Raw genomic sequence first — 9,127 nt, forward strand, 5'->3', positions numbered from 1 at the left:
GATGCCTCGCCCTGCTTCAGCTCTCGCTGGTCAGGCTGCAGCAGCTGACCAGCACCGATTGTCCGGCACTCCCTAGTGAGATGACCCCAGTACCTCAGTTGAAAATGCAGAAATCACCGGTCTTCTGTGTCGCTCGCGCAGGGAGTTGGAGACTGGAGCTGTTCCTATTCGGCCATCTTGCTCCGCCCCCCCCTTTTCATTTTTAATGGTGTTTTCTGTTTAAAAAGCTTATTTGAAAATATTAAACAAAAATTATATACATTTATTGTGTACAATGTAATATTTTAAAATATGCATACATTTGGAATGGCTAAATGTAGCTAATCATCATGTGCATATTTATGATTTTTGTGGTGAGGACACTTAAAATCTACTCTTTTAGAAATTTTCCAGAATACAATACTGTCCAATGTTATTAACTGTAGTCACCATATTGCACAATAGATCTCTTGGACTTACTACTCCTGTCCAGTTGAAATTTTGTATACTTTGACTAACATCTCTCCAATCTCCACCTTTCTCCCCACCAGTCCCTTGTAACCACCATTCTACTTTCTGCTTCTGTGAGTTCAACTTCTTTAGATTCCACATGTGGTATTTGTCTTTCTATGCTTGGCTTATTTCACTTAACATAATATCCTCCAGGTTCAGCCATGTTTCACAAATGACAGGGTTTCTTCTTTAAGGCTGAATAGCATTCCATTGTGCATCTATATCACAATTCCTTTATCCATCCCTCCATTGTTGGACATTTAGGCTGATTCCATCTCTTGGCTATTATGAATAATGCTGCAATGAACATGGGAATGCAGATATCTCTTTGACACATGGATTTCATTTCCATTGGATATATGTGGTATGCTCAGAGGTGAGATTGGTGGATCATATGGTAGTTTTTTCCAAATTTTTTGGAAGAATCTCCATATGGATTTCCATAATGGATGTACCAGTTTACATTCCCATGCGCATCGTTTTCTGACGTTGATAAAGCAGTAGATCTGTTCGTTTCACAAACCTTTATTGCGTGCTGACTATGCATCAGCATAATGGGAGGTGCAGTTGATACAAATAAAAGGCACAGCCTTGCTCGGAAGCAGATATGATGACTATTTATTAAACAAAGATGGCAGAAGTGGGCAACTGACCGCATGTGAGAAGAGTGACAAGGAGAGTGGAATCTAGGATGATGTATATTTTGGCTTGGGCTGTTGAGCTGATGAGGAATGTCTATTTTTTGAAATGCAGTATACTGTCACCTTATTTCTAAGTAGGGTCAAATTTGAAGCCAAATAAAACTTTCCAATATTTGTTCTTCTAGCACATTAATAAATGTACTTTGTGATTATGAGCAGCTGATTTGAAGATTGATTAATTTCTACTCCTGTTACCTTGATAAATAAGAAATAAATTTCATGGACAAGAACTCATCGTTTGAAATAGATGGTAACAGTTGGATTGTCATTGATTACATGAGGTGATTTACAAGGAGGTCCAGCACATGCATGTAGTGTGCTATTCCTTGCCATGTCTGTTTTCTGTTCATTAATACAAATGTTGTTGTATAGGTTTTGGTATTTTGACTCAAATTGAGAAAGCATATACACTTTTATGTACATGTATTAGTGTAAAACTTGGACCTGGAAAAGCAGAGGTTTCTAATAAATTAGCCAACGTTTTCTTTGAAGAATTCAAGGTACCCTGAAGTACTTTCCTAATGACTGAATTGTTATTGTTGGAGATCAATTCTCCACAGACTTTTTGTATTTCTGTGTCTCTTGTGAGTGAGCATCTAACTGCCCTTCATTCTGAACTATCTTTTCAGGGATATTTGTGTTGTGAACAGTCTTGGAACATAGAGACAGTGTCTCTCTCTGGAGCAAAGGCCAGGCATGCTCACTGCCCATTATAAACGATTCGGGTTCCCTGAATTCAAGATTCCTCTTCTATAGCACAATCACTGAAAGTACCATCTGGTTCTCTTCGCATCACCTTGCAAAAATGGAGGCCTGGTTAACTGGTACAAAAAAATGCTAATACTTTGGCTACTGCTATTGTCACGAGCACTAAACTGTTATTTTTCTGTGACCCAGGAGTCTTGTGTCTTCTACCAGCATTCATGAAACTTTTGTCTGGCTAACTGGTTAGTTTGCAGAAGGGTGAACTCTCAGACCCTTCGCAGTTTTTTGTTTGTTTGTTTGTTTTGTTTTTTTGTTTTTTGAGATGGAGTATCGTGCTCTTGCCCAGGCTGAAGTGCAGCGGCGTGATCTCAGCTCACTGCAGCCTCTGCCTCCTGGGTTCAAGCAATTCTTCTGCCTCAGCCTCCCGAGTAGCTGGGACTACAGGTGTGTGCGACCACGCCCAGTTAATTTTTTGTACTTTTAGTAGAGATGGAGTTTCACCGTGTTAGCCAGGATGGTCTCGATCTCCTGACCTCGTGATCCCCCCGCCTCGGCCTCCCAAAGTGCTGGGATTACAGGCGTGAGCCATGGCACCTGGCCTCCCTCACATTTTTTGATGGTTAATGCACTTCAGTGTCTTATCTTCCAATCCGTAGACTTTATTCTACCATAAAATATGAAACATTCCAACTTTTCCAGCACTGAGAGGATGGAACTCTAAGTTGCAGATTGACATGGTTTGGCTGTGTCCCCACCGAAATCTCAACTTGAGTTGTGTTTTCTAGAATTCCCAAGTGTTGTAGGAGGGACCTAGCGGGAGGTAATTGAATCATGGGACCGGTCTTTCCTGTGCTATTCTTGTGACAGTGAATACGTCTCACGAGATCTGATGGGTTTATCAGGGGTTTCTGCTTTTGTTTCTTCCTCATTTTTCTCTTGCTGCCACCATGTAAGAAGTGCCTTTCGCCTCCTGCCATGATTCTGAAGCCTCCCCAGCCATGTGGAACTGTTAGTCCAATTAAACCTCTTTTTCTTCCCAGTCTCGGATATGTCTTTATCAGCAGTGTGAAATCAGATTGATACATAAATGAAATAACAAAAAGTCAAAAACTATTACATCTGCTTTTCCTTGTGATTGCAAATGAATACGGTGCCTGTGATACCTCACATTTATTACATATCACGATTTTTGAAACCTCTCACTGAGAAATATTGGAGTGTAAGTATACATTTAAAGCAATGACTTTTGTGAAATGTGAATATTTACTATCACTCATAGTTCATTTATTTTCAGTACACTTTAACTTTTATCTAGGCATCATAAACAAGTGTTTTGCTTTCTTACTGTAATCAAGTTTATTGAGGTGTAATTTATGTGTAATAGATTGCATCCAGTGTACAGTTTGATGAATATTCACAGTTTAGTATGCCTGTAAGATCACCATCACCATTAAGATACAAAACACTTCCATCACCCCAAAGGCTTACATGTACCCTTTGACTAAATGAATTTCGATAATGTGTGTAAGCCCTTGATATTGAGCAATTTGGGAATAATTTCTGCTGAGGAGTTTTTGTTAGTTTCCTTATTTTATTTACTTTTTAAATTATCATAAGCATTAATATCTTATTTTTTTCATTGGTTATTTGCTTTGATTTCTGTTTTTCCGTTAAGGTTCCTCTGTTTGGTCTTTCCTTCTCTTTCATATCTGTTGGAGCAGAAAGACCAAATAATGTTTTCATAAGCTCACATAAATGAAATAAATAGAATACATTTGAAAAAATATCAAGACTAAGTTGCCTCTAAGGAAAAAAAAAAGTCCCACCGAAAAGAAGGTGGGAATTAGTGTACTTGAGTATGGAAATTGATTAAGCAATAAAAATACGATGACAGTTACCTTTGTAATTCAGTTATGAATTGTGCTTAAAATGTGTACTTTATTCACTTTACTTATGACATTTGATTTTAGAGTTTTTCCTTCTCTCAATTATTGATACATTTTCTAGGGAAGGCTTTCTCAAATATTTGTTTTCATCTGACTTTTTATAATCATGGCTCTCAAAATCGAAGGATGGATTTTGAACAGTCGATTTCTCTCAGCAGTGTAAAATGAGTCACATGGGTCACATTTGTCTTGAGTCCCTTCAAAGACTGGAATGTGAGTAGAAATTGCAGAGCAACTTTCCCACGGCACTAATTGCATGTGAAGGACAAGACACTTCCATGTTGTAATACCAAATATAAAATAGTGCAAACAAAAAAAGTCTCTGGTTAGAACTGTTCCATTTGTCATATGCCTTCTAATTTATAAAACAAGAATTTTCTCTCTTCTCTCACCCGGTTGGAGGATCAGCTTTATTTTTCAAAATTTGGATGGAAATCAGTCTTCAGTCTGCTCTATCTGAAAAGAGAAAAATGCTTGCAACAGTTTGAAACACTATAAATTGGAATACTTGAAGTCAGTTATCGAGGATTTTTATATCACTCCTCTTCCAACCTCCCGCTTCTTACTGATGAGGGTTTCTTTCTTACTTTAGGGGGAAGAATACACAGCAACTGTAAAAATGTAAAATAAAATGAGTTCATCTGATTAGTCTGCAATCTCTCTCTTTTCGTTTGCATCTGGAAATTCTCAAGTAGACACATAGAAACTTGCAGCATGCATGCTTTCTCCCTATGTGTCTGTCTGCATATTCCATGCCATTTTCTAGCCATGCTTGTCTTTTATTAGGAATTAGACGGTCTGAATGAGAATAATTTAAAACCTTTTTTAAAAACTTTATTTTTTTAAGAACAGTTTTAGGTTCATAGCAAAATTGAGAGAGAAAAACAGAGATTTCCCATATATCCCTCCTGTCCCCCTCACCTGGCCTTCCCTATTATCAACACCTCTGACCAGAGTGGTACCCTTGTTGCAATCCATGAGCCTATACTGACACACGATTATCACCCAAAGGCCAGAGTTTACTTTAGGGTTCCCTTGGAGTTGTATATCCTAGGGGTTTAGACAAATATGTAATGTACACAGAAAAATAAGAATTTGAGGTCAACATCTCACCTTTCCTGTTCAGTATTAGATATGAAGCAACTGTTGTGCCTTTTCCAAAAATAGTCTGTCACAAGGAGCAATAAGTAATCAGAATTTAAGGGGGAGGAAAATGGAAAACTCAAGAGGCCTGCTTTACATGAACACACACATATTTTATAACTTCTCTTATACTTTAGAACATTATTCCACTGGATTCTGGATTTCTAGATATCACATGAAAGTTCAACTGTAATTAGGAAGTACTTAGCTTACGGTGGGGCAGGGTAGCTTGGGCTCTGTTTGATAGAATTGGGTCAACTTGCAATGCATCAAACACTCAGAGCGAGTATTTTTTTGGGAATCATCCACCTGAACAGGGAGATTTTCTAATTTGCACTAAAGTGCAGTACATGCTCTCAGGACATGAGGAATTGAAGACAATCACACTTCCCCTCTTTTGCAGCAAAAGGATTTTTTTTTACACTGGAGATCTCTGTTGAATTATGCCTAGTTGGTATTATCCATGCAGGTTATAAGTATGAGATGTTTTGATCCAAGAAAAAAAGCATTGTTTGCCTTTTTCTTGTTTTGTTTGCTTGCTTATTTTACTTGTTTGTTTTCACTACTGTTCCAGTCCAAGGAATCACTGGCCAAAAAGGAGGACAAAGTCATAATTAGGAAATAAAGGAGGCTGGCGGGAACTGGAAAGATGTGAATAAGTGGTTCATTAAACTGAGAAAACCGAGAAAGCAAAGCTCAGGGAAAGCAAAGCTCACTACTGAGAAAGCAAAGTTCACTACTGAGAAATTGTAGTGGGGGTGGGAATAGGGCTGAAAGAGATGCAACTGTATTGTAGACAAGAGAAAGGCCACTTCAGGCACTAACTCATGCAGGCAGTGCATCTGCCCTGGTTTTCCTTTCATGAACAGCTAAAATACTAGGTGGCACTGGACATGATGAAAGCACATAATAGGATGAGGAGGTTGGTTTTGAAATTCAGACTAGGTCAAGATTTCTGGCTCATAGAAATTAGTTGATCATGGAGTAGTCAACGTTCACAATGGGTCTCAGCAGCTAAGGCAGGCAACGGGGAAGTCAGGCAACAGGGATCAGAAACCCAGAGGAGAGGTGTGGAGAACGCAGAGTCTAGACCTATAGGTCTGGGAAGAAAAGATCAATATGCCTGGTCAAAAATTCCAAGAAGGAAAGATTTGGATCTCAGCACAGGTCCTGAGTTGTGGGGTGTCAGGTACAAGAATGAAGCTTGATTCCAAGCTCAGTGCCACAGGATCTTCTCTTTTCTGCGTATGCACAGAACGGATGTGCAATTTTGACAAGGCCTGAGCATGCGGTTTGCAGAAAGTAAGTTCTGCCTGACCTAGGTGTGGTGCTTGAACAAATGGAGAGAAGTAGTAAACATCTCATGCATAATTCAAACTGGAATATATTTACAATTACAAAGGAAAGCCAGAGGGGCACTGTCAAAGTGTATGGTTATGCTCAGGTAAGAAAAAGGTGTAATCCTCCTCAAAGTATCATTTCTTTACATTAAAGTCTAGAAATATTTTCTCATTCATTTATTCATTAGTTCATTTATTCATTCATCAAATGTTTATTAAATGTCTACTACATGTTGATATGTTTAACATCTTGCAAATCACTTTAATAACTTTCACTATCTGTCTGTTTGAATTTTCAATAATGAAGTCCATCTCTCTAATAAATGTTAACAATTAAAAATGGAGCCACTGTTGAAGCAAGTTCAAGCTCTGGGGAATTATGAAATTTACCAGAAAACATTGATGATAATGGAGAGAAACAGGAAAAAATTGTAAGAGCCTGAGGTGATGGTTTATAACGAAAATATTGACTTGAGAATGAATTAACTGAACCACTTAGCTATGATAATAGTGAGGTTGGACATCCATAATGGGAGTCATGATTGATTGTACAGTCATATAGAAGTTGGTCAAAATCCCCAAGCTGGATGAAGAAATCAATTTGGTGGCTTTCTTTACATTTATTATTTGAAACAATTTTAGCAGGGAATACTAGACTAAAAAATGTAATGGAGTTTTTTCTGGGCTCTGGCTCAAGTGATTTGCCAGAAATAAAGTCTGAAAGGCTCTCCTTATTGTCATATTTGTGACTTGTGGTTTTTGAGCCAGTTATTTTATTCTCCTGAAAGAATGGCTGTTATTATTCAGTTCTGATTTTACCACAACGTGTGTGTGTTAGTGTGCATGAAAACAGCATAGGATGTTTTGGGGTTGCAAGAAATAAACCTAGAACTGAGTCATGCTCCTCTATAAGCAAAGACTATTTGCTATTTTGAGTAGCAAATTATTTTAAACTACAGATTCTACCCAGGTGGTATTGTAGTATTTTTCTTGGCCAAACTAAATGTGAATTATTCATCAGATAAAAATTCTATTGAAAGGAGATAAGGTAGGGATTTGGAAAGATAAGTGTTGTTTGTTTTTGTTTTGTTCTAGTAAACATGAAGGACTTTGGACAGCAAGAGGGCAAGATGATGATATGCAATAGGAAGAACCATAAAGAAGAGGGAAGGGAAGTGGAAAGTTTCAGAAGGGAAAGTGAGAGGATTCATGTTTTCCTTGGAACTGAAGTGCCACTACATACTGACTCTTCCTTCCAAGTGAAATTATGAGGAGAATTTATATTTATACATTTTGGTGTCCTTCAGTCTAATCCTTTATACCAGAACCATGTTAATTCAGCCCAGTCTTTTTTCTGATGGGTTACTCCCTATCTTCTTCTCCATTTGGTGGGAAGAGAAGAGGGAAAGACAAGAGGAAAAACAAACTAAAACTAAAAGAACTATGAGAAATTTATGGCTGGGCGTGGTGGCTCACACCTTTAATCCCAGCATTTCAGGGGACCAAGGTGGATGGAACGCTTGAGTCCAGGAGTTTAAGATTAACATAGACAACTGGCAAAACCTCATCTCTACAAAAAATACTAAACATTAGCCAAGCATGGTGGTACATGCCTACTGTCCCACCTACTTGGGAGGCTGAGGTGGGAGGATCACTTTAGCCCAAGAAAGTTGAGGCTGCAGTGAGCTGTGATCACACCACTGCACTCCAGCCTGGGTGACAAAGTGAGAACCTGTCTCAAAACAAACAAAAAAAGAAAATTCATGGCTGGGTTTGGTAGCTCATGCCTGTAATCTTAGCACTTTGGGAGGCCAAGGTGGGCAGATCACCTGAGATCAGGAGTTTGAGACCAGCCTGTCCAACATGATGAAACCCTGTTCTACTAAAAATAGAAAAATTAGTCAGGCGTGATGGCACACGCCTGTAAGTCCAAACTACTCAGGAGGCTGAGGCAGGAGAATTGCTTGAACCTGGGAGACATAGGCTGCAGTGAGCCAAGATTGTGCCACTGCACTTCAGCCTAGGCAATACAGTGAAACTCTGTCTCAAAAAAAAAAAAAAAAAAAAAAGAAAAGAAATTCATACAAAATATTTATCTATATTTTCTTTGTTGTTATTGTCCTTAATTGTTCATGAATACATGGACATTTTCCTGATTTCTAGGAACCAGTGAATGCTAAAGCTATGCTGTCAAGAATGAAGTCTGTTGACACAATGGATTCATGTTATATGCCCAATGAAGACACGCAAATTCTACTATAGCTTGACAAGAAAATAAGAATTTACATATAGAAAATAACTATGGCTTTCATGTCACCCAGTGAGCATGTGCTCTGCCATGAGAATGAGATGGGTGATGTAAAGCTGTAATCTCAGCCTCAATTTCTGGATGTTATTCATGGCATGAGCATCTGAGTGTGCTGAGATTCTGGTAGTATTATTTAACCAGCCAGCTAATGGACTGGCCAACCAACTGACTTTTAAAAACTGCCCCTTGGCTGGGCGAGGTGGTTTACTCTTGTAATCCCAGCACTTTGGGAGGCTGAGGCGGGCAGATCACCTGACGTTGGGAGTTCGAGACCAGCCTGACCAACATGGAGAAACCCTGTATCTACTACAAATACAAAATTAGCCAAGTGTGATGGCACATGCCTGTAATCCCAGCTAGTTGGGAGAGAGAGGCGGGAGAATCACTTGAACCTGGGAGGCGGAGGTTGCAGTGAGCTGAGAACGTGCCATTGCACTCCAGCCTGAGCAACAAGAGCGAATTCCGTCTCAAAAAAAAAAAAAAAAAAAAAAA

Source organism: Rhinopithecus bieti, unplaced genomic scaffold (assembly GCF_001698545.2).
Source record: "Rhinopithecus bieti isolate Rb0 unplaced genomic scaffold, ASM169854v2 scaffold_52030, whole genome shotgun sequence".
Lineage (NCBI taxonomy): Eukaryota > Metazoa > Chordata > Mammalia > Primates > Cercopithecidae > Rhinopithecus > Rhinopithecus bieti.